General features: G+C 43.9%; 1 protein-coding gene across 3 annotated transcripts in view; it reads left to right on the top strand.

Moving 5' to 3' along the window:
* TMEM98 (transmembrane protein 98) overlaps window positions 1–24463 on the top strand; it is a 595737-nt gene that overhangs the window by 237761 nt on the left and 333513 nt on the right. The window lies entirely within an intron of this gene.

Raw genomic sequence — 24463 nt, 5'->3', positions numbered from 1 at the left:
TGATCATTTTTGTAAGTACGGGTGAGTTTTCAGGTTGGTAGAGAATTTTCTGTGCTACTAGTAGCTGATTGTACTGAAGTTGAGTAGGCAATTCTAGCCACCCTAGATTCTTTAGGTTCAGACAGTGGTGTGTCCTGTGTGCTGCTCCAGTGGCAAATCTAGCAATATGATTAAAGCAGCTGGAGAGTTTATTAAGGTCAGACTTACTCAAGTTTGTGAAGAGAGGGGATGCATAAAGGAGGATGGAAGGTAGATGTGTATGGGCAATTACCGTCCTAGCTAGTGGAGTGAGGAAAGGGTTGATCTTGTATAGTGAGCCAAGTTTTTTATTAACTTTTTTAATATTTCGATTAATATGCATATCAAACTTGAGGTTATTATCAACTGTTACACCTAAAAGGTTAGTACAGGGATCTGGGACAATGACAGTGCCATTGTTAGATTTTATAATAAAGGTGGAGCGAAGGCTTTACGAGTGGGGAAGAAAAGCAGTAGCTTCATTTTGTTAGGATTTAATAGGAGATGTCGATTACAGAGACAATTTTCGACAGTATTAAAAACATTTTGGGTTAGAGTCTGCAGACTTAAAGGGGAGGTGGCAGAGTAAATCAAAGTGGAGTCATCTACATATTGAATAAAGGTGGCTGTTGGGATGACTGTGTACAGGACATTAATAAAGATAGAAAATAATTGGGGTCCTAATATAGAGCCCTGAGGGACCCAAGGGTTATAGGTAGAAGGAAAGATAGTTTGTTCTGCCATAGTACAGCCTCTTGTCTACTGCTCAGATAAGATTTGAACCATTGGATATCCTGGACATCTAGTGGAATAGTTTTAAGTGTGTGTATGAGCAGTTGGTGGTTGACCACGTTGAAGGCTTTGGAGAGATCAAGAAACAGGGCGGAAGAAAGCTTATTTTTGTTTCGGTTTTGATTAATAAAATTGGAGAAAGAGAGGAGGGCTGTGGTTGTACTGTGGAACAGTCTGAAACCATGCTGGGAGTTAGCCAGGAGATTGTGCTGAATGAGATGGCCCAGGAGTTGTTTATGGATGCACTTCTCCATAATTTTAGCCAGGGGTGACAATAGCTATAGGTCTGTAAATTGACAGTTCAGTGGAGCTGCCCCCTTTGTGGAGTGGAATAACATGGGATGTCTTCCAGATGGAGGGGATAGTGGCTTCTGATATAGTTCTATTGATCAGGATAGAGATCGGGTATGCTATGGCATCTGCAGCTTTTTGTAGATACTCATCTGGAAAGAGATCCACTGCAAGGGTGGTAGGTTTTGTTTTCTTGATTAGAGCATGAATAAGTGATGTGGAAACTGGTTGAAAGTTAAAGGGGAGTTGAGAACTAGGTGTGGCGGTGTTAGGACTTGGGCAACTGGGAGATAGTTGGTTAGCTACTGACTGGATTCTGTGAAGAAACTATTAAAGGAATTGGCAAAGTTTTCTGAAGGTTTTTGGATGGTAGCTTGGGGGTAGGAGTTGTGCATTGCCCTGGGTGAATACATTTATTTATGCCTGCCCAAAACTTTTGCGGATTGTTTTGATGCTTCTGTTGTAAATGGCAATAAAAGATTTCTTTATCAAGGGTGGTAGATTTTTTAGTGTTGTTCCTTAGTTGTCTAAATCTAAGTTGATCTAAGGCAGATTTCATGGCACACCAAGTTGTCCAAGCTTTGTTTCTAAGTAAGATAATTTGTCTGGTTTCTTTTGAAAGCCTTGGACCAACTTTTGCTTTAGTTCTTATAGAACTTTATTTAACAACAAATGATCCTTTGTTCCGTATGACTTTCTTTTATTGCCCCTTTGTTGTACTGCCATAATTGAGTTTTCTTGTAAATGGCTGCAAACTCTGTTGGTATCAATTCCCGTGTATAGTTTATACATTGTCAGAAGGCAAGTTATTGGTCTATAATTTTTAGGGTAGCTTGCAGGTTCACTCTTAAGTAAGAGCATTGTTTTTCCTGTTAGCCAGGTTGATGTCTGCTCTGGGTATGCATATAAATAGTTCTTACTCATGGCTAAATCTTCGTGCAAAGATGTTAATACTTTAACCAGAAGTTAGGTACTGCGTCTGGGCCTGGGGTTTTTCAGTTAGAGGCCTTTCTTAACTGTATTTCAGTCTCTCTGACTGTTACTTTATCCCATTTCATGTCCTGTACCTTTAAACTTCTTATTATTTGTTTTACTTCTATCCATTTAGGTACACAGGTTCATAGGTGTGTACTAGACTAATGGCCCTGGAGCCTTTACAAGCCTAGCCCATAGAAGTGACCTGACATTGTGCCGCACATTAGTTCCCAGTGCCTTTATCAAGTAGAGCCACTGGAGTGATCCCTGGGGTGAACTTTCTGTTACCCAGCCACTCATCAAGATTTCTCTTGAAGAGGGCCAGTGAGGTGCTCTGCTTGACATGTATGGGAAGTCTATTCCATAGCATGGGCAGTCTCTGGGTTATGAACCTGTCCCTCCAGGATGTTCTGTGATTGTGGTAATGAGGGTGAGGTGTCTGGAGCATGTGGCGCGGAAAGATTGGGATTTATTTAGATGTAGTATTTCTAACAGAGCTGGGTCAGACATGGCTTTGTAAGTCAAGCAGAGATCGCCTCTAAGTAGGCGATATGAGACAGAGAATAGTTGGAGTTTTTTGAGTCTGTTCATATAGGACAAGTGTTTAATGCCTAGGATCCCCTTTGTGAGGTACTTTTCAGCCTGTCCAGTTGTTGCAGGTGTTTAGTGAGGTACATGCCAAATGGGTCATTATACTCAATGATTAGTCTAATGATGGAAGAGTAGAGAGAGATGATTACCTCTTTCTTTCTGGATGCAAAACCCTTGGTAGTGAGATATGTCACATAGAAGGACTTTCTGGCCACAGTGGCAATGTGGTGGTTGAAGGAAAGGTTGCTGTCAACCTGCATTCCCAGATCTCTTATAACACCTTCAGTGTTCAGTGGGCTCCCATTGATGTGGTAATTAGTGGGAACAGATTTTTTACCCAAGAGGATGATGACATATTTTTTGGCATTAAGCTTAAGGCCATGGTTTTGACACCAGTCATTGGTCTCAGTGAGGCCTTTCTGTAGGATGTCTGCATCACTTGGGGAGTTAACAATGGCTCCCAACTTGCAGTCATCTGCGAACTTGGTCAGCCAGAGTCCCTTTGTGTTGACCTGGACTTCTGAGAAGTAGATACCAAACAGGAGAGGACCCAGGACCAATCCCTGTGGGACTCCACTCGTGACTGGTTGGCAGTCTGACTTGGAGTCTGCTACTTTCACACTGTGTGTTCTAACTGTGAGCCAATTTGCAACCCACCTAGTGATATAGGGGTTGCTGCATAGTTTGATGAGTTTATCAATAATTCCCAAGTGAGAAGTGGTATCAAAGGCCTTGGCCAGATCAAGGTAGGCTGTATGCACTGCCTTACCTTCATCCACAGCCCTGGTGACCGACTCAAAGAAGTCAACCAGGTTGAGCAGGCATGATCTCTCTTTCACAAAGTCAAATTGTGTGGGGTCTAGAGTTTGGAGATTTCCTATATCTTTGTTAGTCAGGTCCAGGATGATGCGTTCTATAGCTTTACATATCAGACTTGTCAGGCTAATGCGGCGATAAGTCCCAGCATCTGTAGTCACTCCCTCTTTATGGAGAGGGATGAGTGTAGCAGTGCACCATTCAATAGGGACAAAGCCTGAGGTGAGGCTGTGATTGAACAGGGCACACAGATGTGGTGCCAGTTCACTTTGTAGTTCATGTAGAACACAGCCAGGGATATTATCGCGTCCCATGGAAGCTGTATTCTTGACCTTAGACAATGCAGTTTTAACCTGTGCTGCAGTATTGCTGAGTGCCTGGCATTCTTCCGGTATTGTGATTGGTCCTTTATGGGGCAGAGCAGGGTAAAGTTGTCACTGAATCTGTTAGCCAGTATGTTGGCAATATCTGTTGGCTCAGTATAGGAGGTATCATTGTGCAGTAACTCAGAGCAAATCTGGGTATTGCCCTGGAGGTTCTTGCTATAACTGTAGAAGGCTTTGTGATTGTTTTCAGTGTCTGCTGCAATTCTGCCTTCATAGCTGGCTTTGGAGGATTTGATGAGGGATCGCAACTTTTTGTTGAGGCTAATAAGGGAGTTTTTCCAGTCTTGAGACTTCACCTTTTTCTGCAACAGTTTCTTCCTTCTGTTGTAGAGTTTATTAATGGCAGGGGACCACCAGATTGGCTTCCCATTTTTGAAGGCGAGCATATTGGTTCTGTTGGGTTTTGCTAGCTCCATGCATTTATGTACATGTTTGTACAGTGCATTGGTGTATGATTTGGCAGTCATGCAGCTATTTTCCATTGGCATGGGTGATGTGATGTTAGCCACCTCTGTTTTTAGGAGCCCAAAGTCAGCTTTGGAGAAGTTTTTCAAATTTGGTTATTTTTGCAGGGGGTGTGGGTGAGAAGGGGATTTCCATGGTGATTAGTTTATGGTCGGATCTGACCAGGTTGGGATTGACTTTGCGTGTAGAGCAATGGCCGCTTATGTTAGTAATAACCAGGTCAAGGATGTTGCTTCCTCTAGTGGGGGTCAGAATGAGCTGGTCCGGGGCATTGTAATTGATGAATTCCAGGAAGTGTTGGGGCAGTGTAGTGGGGCTTGAGTAGTTTTCCCAGTTGATGGAGGGGTAGTTGAAGTCTCCTAGTATGAGAGTGTTGGGTTGGACCTTGATAGATTCCAGGGTGCTTAGGAATATGGAGTGAGTCTAGGGACATGGTTGGGGACCTATAGCAGGCTATGACATAGATTGCCATCTTAACCAATGTTGTACCTGAAGTATCTCAGATGCGTTATGCTGGGCTACTAGTCTGGAGGTGTGCATATCCTTTATGAATATGGAGACACCACTGCCTTTGGAGCTTGTGTCCATGTTCAGGGCCAAAAGGTGTGGAATGAGTTATAGCCTGGTAGCGCAAGGGTGCTTTCTGCCACTTTAAACCAAGTCTCTGTTACAGCACAAATGTCGATGTTCTCCATTTTGAGGAGTGCTTTGAGTAAGTGCATTTTGAGATTTAGACTTCTAGTGTTGAGCAGCGTGACCCTCAGATTGCATTTATTTATAGCTGTTTTGGTGGTAATTTGGTCTTTGGAACTCCACCTAAAAAAGGCTCTATAGGGGTGACAAGAGCCTTAGCCACTATCCAGAAACCCAGGGGTGACAGAGGCAGGCCGTCTCTGGCAAAGCTTCGAGGTCTGTCAGTCATGTCATCCCAAGGAGACAGATATTGGATCCCCTTAGAATGACACCAGAAACAGCCAATTGAAGTCAATCATTTTTGTTTGTACTGTCATAATTCTGAATGATTGTAGGAAACTGCTCAGGGCTAGGGTCATACCTGCCTGGGCCACATAATCCAAAAGCTCCACCATGTCTCTTTTCATGTAGTCCAGGGAGGTGCATCTCAGGTCATTCACACCTACATGGACGATGACAGAGTCATACTTGTACTTGTGGAGTGACCTGAGGTGTGTGTTATGTGTCAGATTCTGGCACCTGATAGACAGTTGACTGTTACCTTCTCCTTATTCAACCTAGTGAGTGGGACATCTGTGTGCCTCACTATTGAGTTATCTATGATTAGTGTATTGGGCAAGGTGTTTAGCCTTAGAGGCTTAGGTTGAGGAGCACACTGTGGAGGTGAGCTATGTGTCCTGCAGTTTGTGCTGTGTTGTGGTGGTCGAGTGCGTTTCTGTCTTGGAGGTCTCTGCTGTTTGGGTAAATTTCTATTGAGAGCCTCCGTGAAGGTGGGTGTGTGGTTTGTGTTTTTATGTGAGAGCTGTGATGGTGGGTGTTCTGGAGGGCTATGTGTTCTATGTGGTGTGGTGCAGGTGTTGACCTCCTCCTCTTGACAAGCTAGTCTGGTCTTGGCTGGAGAGTGCATAGCTTCCAATTTGGTGATATAAGTACATCTCTCACAAGTCTGAGTGTTGGGAGGTAAGAGGAGAGGGTTGTCTGTGTACATGAGGCAGTTGCTATACTGCCTCAGAATGCCTAAGTGTACCAAGTTAATAGGAGAAAGCCCAGGGAACTGCCATTTAATGATGCCAGGAGGGGTGGTCATAACTACTAAATACTGGAGCTATTTCTGTGAAGAACAACTAGTGCTGATGGCACTTAGGTGTGCTACAATAATTGCTACAAAAACCTGTTGAAGTGCAAAGCGATTAAACTATTTGAAGTTCAAGAGAGAGAAAAAGAATTAGCAAGATCTATGGGAAAAACTGAAGAGCAGACTTTCTGGCATCAGTAATAGTTTACCTCAGCTCGGCATTGTTGCGCAGAGCTTAAACAAGTGCAAACCTGTGCAAACGCGGGCTTTTAAACCAGAAAGTTGAAACGGATGGGAAAACTTCCCAAATGGCCAATAAACTACAATTTCTGGGCCAAAAACCACTCCTGTTGTAGTAGAAAGGCTACCTAGTGCTTACCAATCCCACCGATAAGCTAGAAGGCTTCCCTCCAACACAGGAAGGCTTGTGAGGGCTCAGAAGCTTACAGACAGACCTGGATACAGCAAATCTGTATCACGACTAGACAAGTTATGGGAAAGGTGGGAAACAAGCTTTTAACTTATTATTATTTTTTTTTTTACAGAAAAGCAGCTTAAACAGCAGTAAAAAAATGATTCAAATGCAGTGCAAGCCAGCACACTTGACTGTGTAGCAATATTAAAGCAAATAGAGTTTAACTAAATGGAATTAAATTAAAAATGACTAAAAACAAGTACAGAAAGCAGTAAATTAGGGAAAAATGAAAATATAGGCACTTAGAGTATCTCTTTCTCCTTCCTGATGCTCTTGCAGTCTGCAGGATGTCAAAACTGGATCCGTGGAAAACCTGCACAAATGAGGGCTTTTAAACTAAAAAGTTGAAAGGGATAGAAAACTGCCCAAACAACCAATAAACTAGAATTTCTGGACCAGAAGCCACACCTCTTGTGGTAGATAGGCTACCTAGTACTTACCACTCCCACTGATAAGCTAGAAGGTTTCCCTCCAACACAGAAAGGCATGGGGGCTCAGAAGCTTACAACCAGTCCTGGATACAGCAGATCTTTGTCTGAACTAGACTAGTTACAGGAAAGGCGGGAAACAAGTGCAAATGCGGGCTTTTTGACCAGCAAGTTAAAAGGGATGGAAAAATTGCCCAAACAGCCAATAAACTACAAATTCTGGGCCAGAAACCACTCCTCTTATGGTAGCTAGGGTATTTGGTGCCTACCAATCCCACTGATAAGCTGGAAGGCTTCCCTCCAACACAGAAGGGCTTGGGGGGGGGGCTCAGAAGCTTACAAACTGTCCTGGATACAGCAAATCTGTATTTGGACTAGACTAGTTATTAGGAAAGGTGGGAAACAAGCTTAGAACCTTTTTTATTTAGCGTCTTTATTATATTCTACAGGATCTTCATAGATACTTCTCCAAAATGTATCTATTTCTTCTTTTTTTGGCGGTCTTTCAATTTCTTTTACCGTATTTCCTAGTTCTGTATAAAACCTTTTTGAATATTTAATAAGTTGCTTATGTTGCACTTTTCCTTTATATTTATCTTCGTATCTTCTAAGTTTTTCCACCTGTTTGCGATAGTACATGATGGATCCTGGTCTGTTCTAATATTGTATATTGCTTTTATCACATTTATCTTTCTTAGTATTTTTGTTGATCTATTCCCTCTTGTATTGTCTGCTAACAGTTATTTTCTTAACTGTGTTATAGTTTTCTCTATTCGATATTTCCATGATGATATTCAGTTTCTCCCCTTCTTTTCCCTCACTACCCTGTGTTCTTGTGGTAGAACGTTATCAGTTATTAATTTAGCTGCACAGTAATATATCCTGTTTACTTCTGTTATATTGCATGGATCTCTATGAACAGTCCTAATTACTGTGTTCATTTGTTTTATCAAACTTTTGACTTTTTGGGTTTTATTAACCTTCTGCAGTCTATTTCTTTCATTTATCTTGATATTCCTGTCCATCTCTATTAAATCAAGCAATTCTTCTCTTAGCTCATTTTCTTCTAAACTGAAGGCGCATCCCTTGTTTTCCAGTTCCTGCGGACATTCTATAGAAAGTTCTATAGCATCTTCCTGTGGCACATTCTCTTCAATTTCATCCTGTGCCATCCGTTGCTCTGTCTTACGGGAACTCACTGGCCTATCACTCCTCAACGGTGACTGCATCAGAGTTTCCACAGTTTATTTCCTTGCTGTATAGCTTCAAGTGAACATTTATACTGGTTTGCTGTGGAAGGCTCCAAATTATCTGACCAACTGCTTCCTGTTCCACTGGTTTCCCCTTAATTTGGATGTCCATTACTCTGTCCTGTGATGGTACTTTCTGAATTAGATTTTCTACACTGAATCCTTCACTTCACAGGTACTCCATAACCTCAGTTTCTGTTTCTTTAACTTCTCCATTACTAATCTCCTTTTCTACTTTTCCTCTTTGTCTTCTTATTTTTTGTATTGTAAAGATGTTCTTCGTCTTCCATTGCTGCAGTCCTGACTATTGGGTATAGTCCGCGTCCAGTCGGCCCGAATACCAGAGTATAAGGCTGACGTCGGTCATGGCGCCTTAGACTGACGTCAGTACGTCAGGGTACTAATGCGCATGACCGACGTCATATCCTCAGTCTTTTTTGCCGCATGGTCCGATGCAGAAGCAATTTTGCGAGTGCAGGTTGGCGTTCTGAGATATTTCCGAAACCGGAGTTTCAGACCGAAACAGAGTTGGCTAAGTACCCCGTTGGGGAACATTTTGGTTTTTTCTTGCCTCAGTATTTAACCGGATGTCAGAAAAAGTGAATAACTGTATTTCTTGTGGGAAGCAGATACCGCATAGGGATTATCATACATTGTGTATACCTTGTTTAGGGCCTGAGCACGACGTTGTTGGTTGCCGTTCTTGTGCTAGATTTAACAAACGCACTATTAAGAGGAGGCTAGATTGTGCCAGGTTAGTGTTTGGGAAGCGTTGCAATTATAATATGCCGTCGGATGCTCCGACGCCCGCTTCATCCAAGAAGCGCAAGGATAAAACAGTGAAGCCTAGGGTTGATGAACCGGCAGTCCCGGACGCCGGTTCTTTAGAAGGCTCAGTGGAGCCAGAGGTTTTGCCAGGAGTTTCCATGGAGTCTCAGGCAGAAACTTTATTGTTACAGGATGTGCCCTCTCAGGAGGTAGGCCAGGCTGAGGGGGCTTCTCAGGTAACTGTTCTTCCCTCTCTTCCCAAGGTAGTTAGGGCCTCTCCTTCTGTTGCCAAAGCTTCCTTTAGAGGTAGGCCAAGTTCAGCTTCTGTGGGGGCTTCTCCTAGCATTTCGGGCTCTGTGCCTAAGAAACATATGCTTAAAATGGCAGAAGATTTGATTACTATGATTAGAGGTTCTATGCCCCCGCCTGATAAGAGGCCTAGGGTGGAACAGGAGTTTGATAGTTTTGAACAGTGTTCACAGGCTTCAGAGTCTTCTGTGGAAGACTTACAGGAGTATCCTACTTATTCTGATTCTGATGTGGATGATTCTACTCCTACAGCTTCTCCTCCTGAGGATTTTTCATTTTCAGAGACTCTACACTCCATGAGGGAGCACTTTAAATGGGCAGGCCAGGATTACTCTGATTCCAGGAAAAGGCTTAGGGAATTCTTGTTTTTACCCCAGCATAGGCCCTTAGCTATTCCTCCTGTGTTGAATGTGGTGGAGGATGTTTTTGCAGAGGCTTCCCTGAACCCTGACTCCTTGCCTCCTGCTCCTGTTAAGCCTGATAGGTATTATAGGGTGCCCGACGCTCATAAGTATTTGTTTAAGAGTCCTAGGGCGGACCCAGAAACTGTTTCTCAGGGGCCTAAAGGTGTTAAAGCTTCTGTGGTTAAAAATCCTGTACCCTCTAATAAAGAGGCAAGGTCTTTGGATAGGTGGGGAAAGAAAGTGTATACTTCTTCCACTCTAGCCATGAGGGCGTTGAATTGTCAGTTTCACATGCTAAAATATCAAAATTATCTCCTTTCACAATTGAAATCTAAGGTGGATGCTTTGGCGGAAGGTATTGAGTGTAAAGAGTTGCTGGATTTGGTTCATGTGTCTGAACAGGTGGGTAAGCATTCTTTGCAGTGTGGTTTTGATGCTGTACAGGCCTCCTCGAGGGTGGCTGCTACTAGTTCTGTTCTTCGCAGACATGCCTGGTTGAAGGATCAGAATTTAGCTGAGCATGTTAAGACAAGGATTTTGGATGCTCCTTTACAGTCTGATGTGTTGTTTGGACCGCCTGTGGAAGCAGTTTTAAAGAAAATGGAGGACAAAGCTAAGTCTATGCAGACTGTTAAAGATTTTTGCAGGTGCAGCCTCCAAGTTTAGTAGAAATTGGCCTGCTAAGGGGTGGACATATCCTGCTTATGATTCCCAGTCTAGGGGTAGGTCTAGACGTGGTAGGGGCAGGGCTCAAGGTTCTTTTAGGCCTAGATCAGGAGTTCACCTGCTCAGACTTCTGGTGAGGGCAGGGGTCAGTCCTTTCGTAAACAGACCCAATGACCTGCCTTTTCAGCTGCCAGTGGATTCTCGTCTGGCAGCTCCTTTGGGAGGAAGACTGTCTCTTTTCAAAGAAAATTGGGATTTAATTACTCAAGACAGATGGGTGTTGGATATCATTCATCACGGTTACAGATTTTATTTCCACACAATGCCCCTTTCAAAGGCATGCCAGACGTTCCTCCTCCACAAAGAAAAGAGGCTCACAAGCAAGTTTCTCAGTTACTCCAGATGGGGGCCATTCAGCCAGTCCCTGTATCGGAAAGGGGCTTAGGATTTTATTCTCGCCTGTTCCTAGTACCAAAGAAGGGGAACACGTGGAGACCAATTTTGGATTTATCTATCCTCAACACTTATCTGGACATTCCCAAGTTCAAGATGTTGACGTTACAACAGCTTTTACCTCTGCTGGGCAAAGATCACTGGATGGTAACTTTAGATCTCAAGGAAGCTTACCTTCATGTGCCTATAAGGCTAGGTTGCAGGAAGTATCTGCGGTTTGAACTGGAGATTTTCATTATCAGTTCTCTGCATTGCCCTTTGGCTTATCTACTGCAGAGTATTCACAAAGGTTCTGGCTCCAGTGATAGCTTACTTCAGGCTTCAAGGAATTCAAATCTATCCTTACTTGGACGACTGCCTGATTCTGGCTCAAGAAAAGGAAGACCTTCTACAGCATCTGGAATATGTCATAGCAGTGCTAAGATGCCTAGGGTATTCTGTGAGCGAAATAAAGTCCAGTCTAGTACCCTCTCAAGACATGTGCTTTCTGGGTGTGAGACTGAATACAGCAGCCCAGATGGCCTTTTTAACCCCGGACAAACAAAAGAGTCTGTCACTTTACTTCCATCAACTATCTCATCAGTCCGTGCTGACTGCAAGGACAGTCCTTCAAGCATTAGGGTTCATGGCATCTTGTATTCTGGTGCTTCCCAATGCCAAACTGCATATGAGGAAGCTGCAATGGTATCTCAAAATGTATGGACACAGCACTGCCAGGATTTGGACACTGTCATTCAAATAATACCTTGCCTTCAAAAGGAATTCTTGTGGTGGGCTCAGGAATGTCACCTAAACAAGGGACTCTCTGTGACCCGGCCAGAGGCGAGTCAGATTTTAACGACAGATGCCTCGGACATTGCTTGGGGAGCTCATCTAAATGGAAAGTGGATACAAGACAAGTGGCCTGCCAGACTACAGCATCTACATATCAACATGAAGGAGATGTTAGCAGTCCAGTTTGCATTGGTGGCTTTCAAGGAGTTACTTCTTCCAGGGCAGGTGTTGATTCTAACAGACAACACAACTGTCATGTGGTACATCAACAAGCAAGGGGGAACACATTCTTATCCTCTATGCAGGCAAGCAATGATTTTATGGGAGACTGCGTTAAGCTTGCAACTAACTCTTCAGGCAAGGTTTCTGCCAGGAGCACAGAACTCCCTAGCAGATGTGTTAAGCAGACAAATCATGGATCCCCACGAGTGGAAACTGGATCTTCATGTATTTCAGAAATTGACAGTGTCATGGGGAACTCCAGACATAGATCTGTTCGCTTCTCCACTAAACCACCAGCTGCCAAAGTATTGCACAAAGGGGTTTCATCACACAGCTTGGAAAGTGGATGCTCTGTCTTTCTGTTGGAAAAACTTACTCTACAACCTTTTGAGCCTGCGGCTACTGCTGAATTGAAATACTTGTCATGGAAGACTGCTTTTCTGTTGGCTATTACTTCTGCAAGAAGGGTGTCTGAGTTGCAGGCCCTTATGGCAGTAGAGCCCTTTCTGATTTTCCATAAGGATAGGGTATCATTACGTACTAATCCTTCCTTTATGCCTAAGGTGGTTTCTAGTGTGGCTTTAAACCAAACTATTCATTTGCCTACTTTTTATGCAGACCCCCAAAATAAAGGGGAAAAGATTTTGCACACTTTAGATGTACACAGGCAATTGAGATATTATTTAAGCAGGACTAAGGATTTTAGGCAGTCTCAGCAGTTGTTTGTTTCTTTTGCTTTGAGTTCACAGGGCAAGCCTGTGTCAAAACAAACTATTTCCAGGTGGATTGGCTTTTGCATTGCATTTTGTTATTCCCATCATGGCAAGGAGATTCCAGCTGGGATTAGGCCTCATTCCACTAGGGCTACTGCCACTTCAACAGCATTTCTAAGGGGGGTGGCAACTAAGGATATTTTGGAAGCAGCTACTTGGAGTTCAGTGCATACTTTCTCTAAGCATTATCACCTTCCTATCTACTCTAAGTCTAGGGCTGGTTTTGCCACAGCTGTTTTGCAAGGCATGTTGTCAGCTCCTACTTCTTTATAATTTGCCAGCCTCCCTTGCCTCTGCTTTGGGATTCTACCCAATAGTCAGGACTGCAGCAATGGAAGACGAAGAACATAGTACAGTTTTGTACCTACCATAAATGTAGATGTTCGAGGATTCCATTGCTGCAGTCCAATTTACCCTCCCTCCTTCCCCTCTGTATTTAGGGGTGGTTGTGTAGGTGAGTTTACATGCTTATATTTTTATATATATTGTTGTATATATTGTACATGTTTTTGGTGCAGGTTTTTTGGGACTTGTCTTTTTAGGGTCTTCTGACATCTGGGGCAAGAAAAGACTGAGGATATGACGTCGGTCATGCGCATTAGTACCCTGACGTACTGACGTCAGTCTAAGGCGCCATGACCGACGTCAGCCTTATACTCTGGTATTCGGGCCGACTGGACGCGGACTATACCCAATAGTCAGGACTGCAGCAATGGAATCCTCGAACATCTACATTTATGGTAGGTACAAAACTGTACTTTTTCCATGTCTGGGTTCCTTTGCCTGTATTTCTCTTGAAGTATCTTTGGTGCTGTTTTTGTATTGGTTAGTTTTGCTTTCTCCTTTCCATACATATTACACCATATTAAATCTCTTTTCCTTTCCCATGTCTATATTTCTTCTTCAGATGTCTCCTGATCTTGTTTTTCCTTACTTTGGGGACTCGCTCCATCCTGCTGTGATGTAACCTGTGTTAGAACTTCTACACCAAATCCTTCACTTGGCAGGCACTCCACAACTCCAAGTTCTATTTTTTAACTTCTACTTTACTAATCTTCTTTTATACATCCCCTCTTTGTGATACTGTTTTTGTATTGTGAAATTTTTCATATCTGGATGCCTTTGCATATATTTCTCTTTGAATATCTTTGGGGCTGCTTTCTTTAGATTGATTAATTTGGCTTTTTTGTTTGCATCAATATTGCACCATATCAAATCTCTCTTTCTTCCCCATGTCCATATTTCTTTTTTATACTTTTCAAAAATCTCTTGGTTTTGTTGTTTATATTTTCGCACTTTCTCAGATGTGTCTTTTTCCAAACAGATCAAAGTGTCTTGATCTTTATACTGTTTTTCACAAATCTGTTGTATTATGAACACAAATTTTCATTTGAAGCTTCTGACAGTTTTTCTTGCTGAAGTATTTTTCTTTCCTCTAATTTCTCACTTATCATTTTGTATATCTTGTGCTTGGAAATTCTGGGCTTTTTGCATAATAGTAACAATAAATCATTTCTTTTTTAGCCTCAATAGTCCACTTTATTGCCTTTATGGCTGTTCTTTGGCCTATCAGTTTTTCTGATTTTTGTGGACTACTACTTCCTTCTCCAATATGGGGGGGGGGCATCCTCCCTCCTGGGCCTGGCCCCATTGTAGGAATGTTTCCATATTTTGAGGATTCTACACTGTCATCTTTTCCAGTCCTGGCACCAGTGCACCTACCAGGATTGGGCACTTTTTTATCCTGGGTCTTGTGCACCCACCTATCTTTTTCAGTTTTTGACCTAATTCTGTCCATGATATATGCTATATAAATACAGTCTATATATCAATGTTGCTTTGATGAGATTTTGTGAAAACAAGGTCCACCTCATGGACATAATCACCAAGACATGAGGATGAATTCATTTTCAGCACTACTACTCTCCTTTGCTTGCTGACCTTTCATCTCTCCATTCGGATCCCCAGTATGTACGCACTGCTGCTGAGCCAGAGTCAGCATCCCCTCACCACTAGTACCTATAACCTGCTGTCCTGCCGCAGGGGCTAACCAGGTATGCTAGCCATAGGTGTGAGGCAGCCAGATACAGGTTTGGAGTACACAATGACCTAGCCATAGCACATCAGGAATGATCAGGAAGACCTGGACAACCTGTGAAATACTCCTGTATGACATTGGCAGACTGAGAGGGGCTCAGTGACGGTGCATGATGTGATATGCCAGCTGTATCCACCAGTACGTAATGTCACTGTGACGCCCCTGCACTGGTCAGGTAATCAAGGAGCCTCAATACTCACCACTACCACCAGTGAGGGACATACACAATGGGAGGATGACAAGTACACACACAGTAAAGTACAATTACCCTTCAGAGCACACAGAGATCACAGTCAGTCTGGGGCTGGTTTCCCCTCTCTCTCTCCAGATTCCCAATAAGAAGCCCCACCAGCACAACTATACAGTTAACATCTCAGTAGAGTGGTCGAGCCAAAACATCCATCATGCTCTCTGTCTGACCAGTGCTTCATATCCCTGCCCAGGTAGCTGACCCAAACACTTTGAGACTTAATTTATGAATCTCACACATACACACACACACACACACGCACGCACACACACACACACACACACACACACACACACACACACACACACACACACAAACACACACACTCCTGGGAAAGGCTGGCAAAGGTTTACCAGCTATGGCCCCTTCTGGCCAGACTTAAAGGTAGTTCTGACTGCCATTATCCAGCTCTTTATCAGCTACTGTAAGGCCCTTACCAAAGGGTGATGAATCCTACTGTGTGATGTGCCTATTAGCCAAATGGTAAGTGTGACCAAGACAAAGGCTATTGGAGTGTGCTATACAGTGTCACCAAATACATATGCAAGTACTCTTAAGAGCTTACTTAGTTCTATACAGATCAGACACAATTACAAGGCTTAACTATATTTAATAATAACTAATAAAGGAACAAGGCAATACTCAATCAATACAGTAACTACAGAGTTCAGACTCACAGAGAATAATTTAGTACAACATTGCAGGACAGTCTGAAATAAATACAGCAAACATCTAAAGTAATAGCTTCATAGGTTCATAGGATAATACTAGGCTATTGGCCCGGAGGTCCTTATAAGCCTAGCCAAGATTTTCACCCATGTTCCTTCAAAGTCGGCACCTGTTTCCCCTTTCCAGCAGGGACACAGGTGGGATCCCAGGGGTGTAGTTTCTGTTTCCCATCCAGTTGTCCAGGTTCCTCTTAAAGATGGCTAGAGAGATACTCTGCTTCACATGGAGAGGGAGTCTATTCCACAGACAAGGGAGTCTTTGGGACACAAATCTATCCCGCTAACAAGTTCTATTCATGTCACAGATCAGGTTAAGACCTTACATGCAGGTTGCGCTAGTGGAGTTTGTCTTACGGATATGCAACAACTCCATCAAGGCTGATTCGGAAATGGCCTTGTATGCCAGACACAGGTTACCGCTGAACAGTCTGTATGAGACTGAGTAGAGGTACAGGGCTTTTAGCCTATCTTTATAGGATAGGTGTTTAAGACCCTATATTTTCCTGGTCACAAACCTCTGTGGTCACTCCACCTGCTGCATGTGCTTGGCAAGGCACATGCCGAAGGGGGACATTGTACTCGATAATGGGTGTGATAAGGGAGGAGTACAGGGATGTTATGACCTCCTTGTTCCTGGATGAAATACCCTTATTTATGAGGTGGGCCATGTAGAAAGCCTTCCATACAATGGCGCAATGTGGTGGTCAAAAGTCATGTTGCTATCAACCTGGGTGCCCAAGTCCCTCACGATTGATTGCATGCTTAGTACTTTGTTGTTAATGTCATAATTAGTGGGGATGGTATTTTTCCCAAAGGGGATAATGATGCATTTCTTGGCATTCAGTTTGACGCCATGCTTCTGGCACCAGTCATTAGTTTGGGTAAGGCCCTCGTGAAGGATGTTCACATCACTAGGGGAAATTAAGACAGCACCCAGCTTGCAGTCATCTGCAGACTTGGTCAGCCACAGACACTGCTTTTGGCTTGCACCTCAGAAAAGTATATCCCAAACAGCAGAGGCCTCAAGACTGATCCTTGGGGTACACTGCTCGTTATGGGTCTACTACTAGAGGTGGCTTCCCCTACTTTGACTGAGTGGGTTCTATCAGTGAGACAATAAGCTACCCATCTGGTAACATGCAGGCTGATGCCTAGCTGGGAGGGTTTATGTATTATGCCCGAGTGGGGAATAGTGTCAAAGGCTTTGGCTAAGTCAAGGTAGGCAGCATGTAACATCTTCCCCTCGTCCATGCCTTTGGTGACTGTTTCAAAGAAGTCGAGCAAGTTTAACAGGCATGATTTCCCTTTGACAAAACCAAACTGTGTGGGGTCAAGCATTTGGAGGTTGCCAATATCCTTTTTTATAAGGTCCATGATAATGTGTTCCATGGCCTTGAAGATCAGGCTAGTTAGGCTGGTGGGCCTATAATTGCCCTGGTCAGTGGACGCTCCACCTTTGTGTAGTGGCTGTCCTCCATTCAGGTGGGATGAAGCCAGTGCTCAGGCTTTGTTTGAATAGGGTGTCTGATGGAGCTGAGAGCTCATGCCTGAGTTCATGTAAAATGCAGCCAGGGATGTTATCGGGTCCCATGGAGACTTTATTTTTTGCCTTTGAGGGAGCATTAAGGACCTGCTCCATGGTGATGAGGGGAGGAGGGCAGGTGCTGGGGATGTCCTGGTTTACTGATGGGGGGACAGGGGGGTGAATTTTCACTGAACCTGTCTGCCAGCAGGTTGGCTATATCTATGGCATTTGTGTATGTCGTGTTATTGACAACCAGTTCAGAGCATATGTGGGTGTTGCCTTTGAGATTGTGGACATATGTGAAGAAGGCCTTATGATTGTCCTTGGTGGATGTGGCCAATTTGGACTCGGAGTTAGCCTTAGAGGATTTCACCAATGACCTTATTTGCTTGTACAGACAAAAGAGAGATTGCTTCCAACTTGGCACCTGCTCCTTCTTGGACCCAGACAACAAATTTTTCCTTCTGTTGTAGAGTTTGTTTATTGCTGCTGTCCATCAGGCAGGTTTACTGTTCCTTGAGGAAGATGATTTGGTCCTGTCAGGTATTGGTGAGTCAATACAGCTATGTAAGTGCTCATATAGTTTTTTGGTGTAGCCTTGGACATTAGTGCTAGTTCCAACTGAAGGAACGGTGGCTGTGAAGCTGCATATACCTGCTCTGAGGAGATTATAGTCAGCTTTGGAAAAGTTTTTTAGTTTGACAGTGACAAGGGGGGTGTCAGGCGAGATGGTGACTTCAAAAGTGATTGCTTTATGGTCAGATCTTACCCAGGATGATGGCAGTGTAGGAGTGCTACAGTGGCTACTCATGTTGGTTAGGACCAGGTACAGGATATTTCACCTCTTGTAGGGGTGTTGACCAGCTGATCCAATGCATTGGCATTGACGAAGTTGAGGAATCCCTGAGCATTCATGTCTGGGCTAGAGTAGGTCTTGCACTCTGTGATTGTGTAGTTAAAGTTACCCAGGATCAGGGTTGAGGGTTGAATCTTGATGGATTCAAGTAAGTCCAGATAGGTGGAGTGGGTGTCCTGAATCATGATTGGGGGTCTGTAGCTAGCTATGATTTGAATAGGTGTTTTGTCAACAGTTAAATGGAGTATCTCCTGTCCATCATATCATTTGACCAGCCTGTGGGTGTGTAGGTCTATGATAAATATTGAAACTCCACCTCCTTTGGTTTTGTAGTCCTCCATTTGGGGTCTGAAAGTATGGTAGGATGAGTAACCTGCTAAGGTTGGGGTGCTCTGCACAGTTTTGAATAAAGTTTCAGTGACTGCACAAATGTCAGCATCCTCCAGGGCAAGGAATGCTTGTAGTGACTGCCGTTTCATGCTAAGACTCCTAGCATTTAGCTACATGACCTTTAAATTTCATGGATAAGAATTTTTCATCTTGGTAATTTTGTGCTCATGACTTTGCCTAAAAAAGGCACTATGGAGAAGGCAAGAGCCTTTGCCAAAACCCTAAAGCCCAGGGGAGACAGATGAAGGCCATATATGGCAAAGCATCGTGGTCTGTCAATCATGTACTGGCTTGTGACTGAGACCGCAAGGGTTTTATGTTCTTAATGTGATTGCATCTCTCACATATTGTGTTCCTAAGGGTAGTAGTAGAGGGTTGTCTGTGTACATAAGGCAGTTGCTACACTGTTTCAGGATGCCCATATCAACCAGACTAGCAGGAGAAACCACAGGAAACTGTCCGTCCATGGTTATCAGAATCTGTGGAACAGTCAGGGATAGTAGAGTGGGTACTATCTGAGGAGAGTACCTATAGGTATGAGTATGGCTGGATAAAATCAGTACAGTAGCTGCAGGCAAGGGCATCACTCACACAGGAGTGTTGGTAAGGGAGAAAATGCAACTGAGATACCTCGCAAAGGTTTAAAACAGCACAGTGGCGATGCGCAATGGGCAAACAAGGACAAACCCACACAAATGCTGGGTTTACGTACCACAAAAATGAAGGTAAAATGCAAACACTGGAACTGATCAGTCAACCCTTGTTCCTGAGCTCTTAGCTCAACACCCTATGCCAGACCAGTTCCAACCAGTTCACTTACTCCCATTAAGTGTAGGCAGGCCCTGGCCAACACAAGATGGAGTAGCAGGAAACACAGTAATCACACAAACAGATCTGAATACAGCAAAAGCTTTAACCAAACTTATGCTAAATATATTTAAATCCTCTTTAGGTCAATTTAATACAGGAGAAGAGATGCACACTTAAATATAACAGTAGCAAACAAGAGCAAACTGATTTAAACCAATTAACCAATAAAAAAGCTCAAAACTGATCACTGTTCCAGCAGACTTCAATCACAGAAGTTCTAACTGCACACTCTTGCCACTAGGGTGTAGGGGAACCTTCTTCAAAATTGATGGCCTGATTAGTGCACAAGTTATATAAACAAAGCTAGATTCAGCAGGTCTGAATGTAGTCTATGCTACAGCAAATGAGGTGCACCAATTTCAGAAAGAAACAGTTCAAATAAGCAGGAGCAATAAGCCGTTAACCAGCAATTCCAAGCTCAGAAGGGAAGAATCTACCCTCTCCTCCCACAAGAGTGCAGACCACAAACCTTCTTAATGTAAAATAACTGGTCTGAAGCCCAAGTGCTTAAACAAGAACTAAGACACTTTTAGAATAACAGACACTGGGCCTTCAACCAGCAACTCCCAACTTAGAAGGATGTAAGCTACCGCTCCTGCCACAAGAATACAGACCACAAACCTTCTTAATGTAAAACAACTGACGTGAAGCCCAAGTGTTTAAACCAAAAGGCTTAGAATAACAGTTACAATTTAATCAGGCTACTACCAAGCACTAATAAATGCAGCAGAATAAGTGCAATTGAGTACTTTTAAGAACAGGCAGAAAAAGCACAATAAAGTAATAACGTAGAAAGAAACACAAATACTGTAATTGTTTTAGGTTAAATTAGTTTGGGGATGAAACATGATAGTTTAATGTTGTGAAACTAAGGGAGATGGGTCTTTCCAAATGACCTCTCTCTACTCAGTTGAACAAGCTGATGAGATTGGACTGGGAGGAGTGCCCACAATGAGATTTATAGTAGTGGTGGGCAACTCAAAAGCCACCAAATTTAATAACACAAGAAGGACTGGGCTGGTGAGAGGGGGAACTCTTAAAACTCCAGCAGAACAGAAAACTTAAAACAATTTAACAGATGTAATACTGGAATAAGATACAAAATAGAAGTGATCAAACCTTAAATAAAGTGCTTCAAATCAACATCAAATGCAGAGATGACTGATACTTAGAGTAATGCGGACCACACAAACATTTCAGCTAACTACAGATATTTCTAAATAAAAGAGCAATGTTGTCTCTCAGCTCCTCCCACTAATAAACTGATGCTATTCACAGTTTGCAAAGGAATACTTTGGTATCTTTTTTAACTGACCCTAGTCAAGAACTCTGAAAACTCCAACAGAACAGAAAACATATGATAAAACACATGTAATACTAGAATAAGATGCAAAATAGAAGTGATCAAAACTTAAATAAAAAGTGTCAAGTCAAATTTAAATGCAGAGATAAGTGATACTCAGAGCAATTGCAGACCACACAAACATCAGACAGATATACTATAGTCCCATCTATAGGTAGATGATTTTACGTTTCCCCTAATTCCTTACTTTTGGCAAGGCAAATGTAGATGAGTGGATGTTGTCAGGTACAAAAACACGTACAACATGCAAAGGTCTTTCTCTGAGAAGTCTGAAAGAAATAATCAACAACAATGCTGGGTTAGCTCAAATTACATCAGTGTTTGTCACCTGCCTTCAGTTCCCAGGCTAACAGCAACTAACATACATTTTAACTTCTTTGTGTCAGAAGTACATATCTGTCTGATGTTTGTGTAGAATTGGAAGTCATAACACAGTTAAACACTTTTACATTTTCAACCTAGTAATGATTTATGTTTCAAGACGATACAAAAACCTCTAGCTGTAGACATTTATGTCTGCTTGCTGCACTGAAACTGAGATAACACATTCATAAAACAAGTTCAGCTTATTTACTTGAAGTTTTGCAACATATGTGTGTATGTTCGAGGCTTCCAGCTTCTACTATTAATACATACATTTGCAGAGGTGATACTTTATATACATTTCTGTTCTTTGGCAGTACAGTACACTGTGGTGATACTCTTGAAGCTCAGTCATACGTCTCAATCTCTTAGAGCGAGACATCTGGACAAAGGCAGAAATAAAGGGGGGGCAAAGGCCCAAAAATAGTGACACTTTATAAATGTTGCTCTTACACACTTAGTTGATAGAATACCAGGTTTTGCATTCGTATGAATTTTCTGAAGGATATGACATCTGACATTCAAATGTGTGCTATTATTTTATGACTTTAGTCTTTAATGATTTGCCAGACAAAACACAAATGTATGAGAAAATGACTAAAAATATGAGGCAAACATGTGGTCAGTCTGCAAAACTCTGGACATTTGAGAGGTATGAGTTCAGTACATAACATACAGATGTTATGTGATCCTATCTCGCCTACATTCTGTACTGATGGGTTCGGAGCCGATCCCTCGGCTCCGACTCGGCACGCTTATGCTATAGAGCGAGGCCTCTTATTGGCTGAGCTATCTTTATCCCAGGATGCACCACCACTAATCCCCCAGATCTCGTTTGCCGCTAACAAGCTTAGACGTGGTCTCAACTTGGCTGGGCTAAGTACTATTTATTTAGGCTTTTTCCTGTCACAAATTTCCTTACTTTGAACCCAAAAGCTGTTTTAACAGCTATTGTTGTTATATTAGTGTGATTGGTGAATTTCTGTTGAAAATGCGTGATTTTTTTAGTCAGGGAAGGTTTCCCGTTTTAGTTAGAGGGGCCTTCCCCATGTTGCTTTGCTGCTTGTGTCTCTTTCTTGGGTCAAGTACCCGTTTAAGTTAGAGGGTCTTGACTCTCTTTCTTTTTTTTTTTCTGTCTGTTTAACTGTTTAGTGTTTAAAAAAATAAATAAATAAATAAATTTGTTAAAGTTGTTGGATTTAACTTTACCTTTTGACTAAGTTTAGTGTTTTTTCACTTAGATAGGTTCTGTGGTAAAGCAGTTATGTCTAAAGAACACAAACCCTCCGGGTTTAAGAAATGCACGAGGTGTGGTTTTAAAATGTCCATAACGGACGACCACTCCTCGTGCGTCTATTGCTTAGGTGCTAAGCACCTACAAGAGTCGTGTAGTGTCTGCCACGCTTTCTCTTCTAGAGTCCTCCAGGAGAGGAAGAACAAATTAATCCTCAAGGGATTAATCAAGCCTTCCTTCGAGGAGGCTTTATCTTCCTCTCCGTCTCCTTCTAAAAAGAAGAAAGCGTCGGCTCCGACCAGTCAGTCGGAACCGACCGCTAAAAAATCTAAGCAGACTTCTCCATCGGCTCCACGGACTTCGGAGCCGAGGTCGGAACGGTCTGCCTCGATGCCTCCAGCCTCGACCCCTCTGGTTTCGGAGCCGAGGTCTGGGGCATCGAGAGGCGGGTCACCCTCATCGGCTCCACTGATATTGGAGCCGATAAGGGTTACCGGCTCAGACTCTTCCCCCTCGGAGCCGAAGTCCTTATCGGCACCGAGGGAAATTTCCTTGAAACCTTCCTCGGAGCCGATAGTTGTTGAGTTCATTCGGAGCCTGTCCCCGAGCCCTTCGGAGCCGATGGAGAAATCGGTTCGGGCCCGATCGGTATCCTCTAGATCATCCAAGATGTCTGATTCGGACATCGACAGAGTGCTCCTTCGACTCTTCCAGTCTCCGGTGTTCCAAAAGCTAGTTTCGGCTCCAGCCCATTTGGCTTCGGAGCCAATGGTCCACTCCCCTACTGTGGTTCCTCTTCCAACAGCTTCGGCACCGTTGGAGCCAGTGCTGGTGGAACCTGTGGAGGTGTTAGGGTCGGGCCCGACCCTTGCTCCAACTCCGGCTCTTGGGTTGGAGTTCAGTACACTGACTTCTTCCTTCGGCCCTGGGGGGGAGGTTTCGGGATTGATGCTTTCGGTCCCAATTCTCCCTCTTGGTGCGTCGGCGGCGGGAGTGCCGTCCACTGTCGTGGCCATGGAGGTGGGACCCTCCCAGGATTCTGGTGGTCCCGCCTTCAGGGCTATGAGGAGTGCATTAGCCAAATCTTCCTTGGCTACCTCCACGGTTTCCACAGCTCCTTCCCTGCATACGGAAACTGGGTCGTTGGCAGTCCCCCTGTCCTTAGACAGTGGAGCCCCCGGGCCTCAGGTTACCCCCGCTGGGGTTTCTCCCCCTCCTGGAGGTCCTTCTGAAGCCTCTTCGGAAGAACCCCCCAGGAAAAGATCGTGCAAGAGGAAGCACGTTGACTCCCCTGATGAGTCTCTGACATCCGACACTGATCTCGATGATGCAGAGGGGTCCCCTAAGTCGTCCTCGGATGATGTCTCCTTTGCAGACATCCTGGAAGCCCTAAAACAACGAGGCGGCTGGCAGTCCAGACCTCCCTCTGCTGATGAGTCGGTGTTCCTGAAGGCCTTCGGGGCTCAGCCCTCCGCCTCCTGGGTGTCTCCGCCCTTCGACGAGCTCTTGGATTTGATCTGTCGAAGGGCGTGGGAACACCCAGACTCTGTGGAACCGGTGCCTGCCCGTCCAAACAAATTTCTCTCGGCGCCCCCTGATAGAGAGTTCCTAACTAAAGGTGTGGCTGTAGATGCTTTGGTGGTGGCATCTGCTACCCAGCAAGATGTAGCAGAGGCTTCTACGTCCGTCCATCCTCCTAATAAGGAGTCTAGGAGCATGGATCGGTACGGAAAGCGCACCCTCAGTTCAGCGGCTTTTACACTGAGGTCCTTGAACTACCTTACGCACTTTACCAGATTTCAGAGGGATCTGATTAAGGAGCTATCCGATACCCTCTTGGGTAACCTGCCTGAGGAGCTGGCCCAGACGGTTGGCTCTCAGCTGGCTACAATGTCGTCCATTTCGAACTCGTCCATGAGGCTCATTTCTTATGCGGCCGAAGGGGTGAGTAGAGCGGCGGGTACAGGCATTGCTCTACGGAGACAAGCCTGGCTCCATCTGTGTCATTTCGCGGAGGCCTTTAAGTCTTCATTTGCCGACGCCCCCTTTGATGGGTCCTCCCTGTTTGGACCCAAGGTAAAGGACACACTAACCCGCTGTGAACAGGAGGGTAAGACTCTGACTGCCGTAGGGGCACGATTTTCCACTCCCTTCGGCCTTAT

Source organism: Protopterus annectens, chromosome 13.part0 (assembly GCF_019279795.1).
Source record: "Protopterus annectens isolate FY-2018-M chromosome 13.part0, PAN1.0, whole genome shotgun sequence".
Lineage (NCBI taxonomy): Eukaryota > Metazoa > Chordata > Ceratodontiformes > Protopteridae > Protopterus > Protopterus annectens.
This window is presented reverse-complemented; position numbering and strand designations above follow the sequence as displayed.